Genomic DNA, 3,192 nt, shown 5'->3' with positions numbered 1-3,192 from the left:
TGGTAAAAAAAAGAAGAAGATCACAGTAGAAATAAACTCTACGGAACTTGGTTGTAAGATGGTGATAAACTTTTCCATCAAGCTGCTATTGCATCCTAACATTCTTGATAAAAATTTAAAATTGAACTCAAGGCTGGGTGAATAACTCTTGAATCCATAATCAATTAGAATTAACTTGTGACTTTTTATCAAAAAAATATCATCAAACAAGGAAAAAGATGGCTTTGTTAATTACGATGCTTGGAATGACATCCCTAGACTAATTATGTGGTCTGAAACAACAATTCAATGACCAATTTTATACTCAAAGATATTTGGAAGGTGGCCTTCTATATGGAAAACATACAAGATTTAGTATAAATGAATTTTCTTTAATTTTATATCAAATTATCATCACATACATTATTACTACAGTGAATACATTTCACAAGTTAAAAAGGATTTTGAAAGACATTATATTTTCTTAGTAGTGATCCATAAGAAAAGTGGTTATAAGCCTTCAAAATTTTAGATCAACAATATGTAATAAAAATGGTTATATGCGAGGATTTGATTAATCAATGGGTAGGATTAAATTGTAATTAGAATTAGTTTTGAATATGATTAAAAATTATTATCTAATTGGTTGGTAGTTGGAGATGAATGGTTAAGATTTATTTGATAAATTAAATAGTTAGGATTGAAGATTGATTTCATTTAAGATTTTAGAATTTTTAATTAGATGAAATAGATGATGTTAATATTTATAATTTTATGAAGGATGCATGTTTTATTTTATAAATGAAGAAGGGGATGATGAGCATTAGCTTATTTAATTAAATAAAATGATTTATTTAATTAACTAGTGTTTTTGATAAATACAACAACGTTAACTAGGGCGTTGACCCTTTACAAAGCCAACAGGCTATTAAATTTAAACAAACCAAGCAGGGGTGCAAACCCCAAACAAACAAAGTTAGACAGGCCAAACAAACCAACCTATCAAACCATCAACAACCCAACCCAACTCAAGAGTGGGGAGAATCCACAACTTGATGAAGGGGGGTTGGGGAAGGGGGGTAGATTTTCCCTTCTGCCTGCGACAAACAACCGTCCAGACAACACTATCATTAGGAATATTCAAAGAAAAATCAGGCAGGGGAGACCCCACAGAGTCACAGCCAAACTGCTGCAGCAGAACACCAACAAACTAGTGTTAAGACAAACTAATTAAATCAATTAATTAGCTAGCAAGACAAAGGTAAACTAAGTAATAAAATAATTTAATTAATTAACATACGAGGTGTTATGGTATTAATTTTATAAAATAGTTATCATATAGAAATGGACTTTGGATGTTTAGAATAACCATAAGACAAGTCATTATCATGGCCACTATGTTTGCTAGCGTTAAATATGGCAGTCACCCTCATTTTCCAAATGGTGGGAATGACTCTATTTTAATCAATCAAGTTTGTAATTATCCCCTATCATTTCTATAGATTATCAAATTTTCAATGTCATTCCTAGTGAGATCCTTATTGAGTAGTTTAATGCCTTCATGATGGCATATATGGATTGGAAGCGTCAAGATAAAATGTTGCTAAAAATGTTTTCTTGAACTTTACAAGGGAAATCCCTCATTTGTTTCTAGATTCTTCTACCTAATTCTTTCATGGTTTCCACTATTTGTTGAGGATTTTATATAATTATTTGATATTGTTGAATCAATCCCTAGTATGAAACAAAAAAATGGAGACTAAGCTTCATTCAATCATACCTCCTAATGTATGAATCTTTATCTTTATAAAACCCTAATAATGATGCCCAATTATTTCATGTGTTCACTTAGGATTAATGATATGAATGCACCTTGAATCCATGAACATGAAAACGTCTCCAATAAAGATGTCTCAAATGAATTTACAAAACCAGAATTTCTCAAGCTCCATGTTAATATTGAGACCCCAACACTCCAAAATTAGATCCTACTATAAACATAATCACAGTTCGAATGCTAGTATGGATAGTGTAACTAACTATTCCACAAAAGAGATAAGAAAAGGTATCATGAGGTCAAATTATAATAACAAATCAAGTAATAATGATAAGAAAACTAATAAACTAACATATAGTCCTTTCAAATATAATGGTTTTCATAATGCTAATGATTGTTCTACTAGATATTAACTTGCCAAAAGACATGTGAAGATAGTAAGTAAAAGTCATTAAAAGACTTCACTTGCTCCACAAAACTACAAATTAGAAAATTTACAATAAACTATTTTCTACCATGACAAATTGGAAGTTTAAATGAAAAAAGTAGAAAGACAAGAAAAAGCAATATTGTAAATATTCCTAGTCTTCTAATTTTGAATATCATATAACCCCACTAGTGATGGGTTTCATCCTATTAACAATATACTAACTGATTCCATCAAATTTGAGAAACTCAACAATGATGCTAAGTATTAGTGTTTAATTGAAATATGTGTAGGTTGTAATAATGATATACCAAGAGATATTAGTGGCACAAGGAGCTTTGGTAAGTTGTCAACTATCAATTGTAAATTTCGCCTTGATTTTTAATACAATATTCCATTACATGTTGGAAACAATCGTATTTTATTTTGGAGGCACTATAATCCCTCTCCATTAGGATATCTTCCTGGTATCTATTACATCTTTATCTAGATCAAACTCTCTTTCCCTCAATGAGTTGTCCTTACCAAAGAGACTCTTGTGCCAAAGGCAAATAAAGTTCTTCATACCTCTCATGGCTACTAGAATGATTAACTCATTAGCTTTGATTTATTGATGATTTTAAACCGTGAAATCCTCTTAAGCTCAATCTTGATTTTCTCTTCATTGTGTTACATCTTTAGAAGGTCATTCAATCAAATATTGTGTGGTCGATGATGTTGTTGTCCCAAGTGTATTGTCTTTAGGGTATTCAAGATTCTTGGCACTAGCACTAAAAAATAGACAAATCTCTCACAAGTGTCAATACTATCATTTTTTCATTGGCATCATGCTCTAGTTGATATTAAATTTAGGCTAAATATTGTTAAGTTTGAGTATCATGTTTTTTATTTATACATACATTATAACCTCTTCCTTTGTCAACTTTGAGGAGCATTTTTTATTCTTCAATTTGAACATAATTACAAAATTTGAAGGACCATCCAATAGTGATCTTTGGTCTTCAACTAA

The sequence above is a fragment of the Cryptomeria japonica genome, chromosome 9 (genome assembly GCF_030272615.1).
Source record: "Cryptomeria japonica chromosome 9, Sugi_1.0, whole genome shotgun sequence".
In the NCBI taxonomy this organism is placed as follows: Eukaryota; Viridiplantae; Streptophyta; class Pinopsida; order Cupressales; family Cupressaceae; genus Cryptomeria; species Cryptomeria japonica.
The sequence above is the reverse complement of the archived record's forward strand: the minus strand, read 5'-3'. Positions refer to the sequence as shown.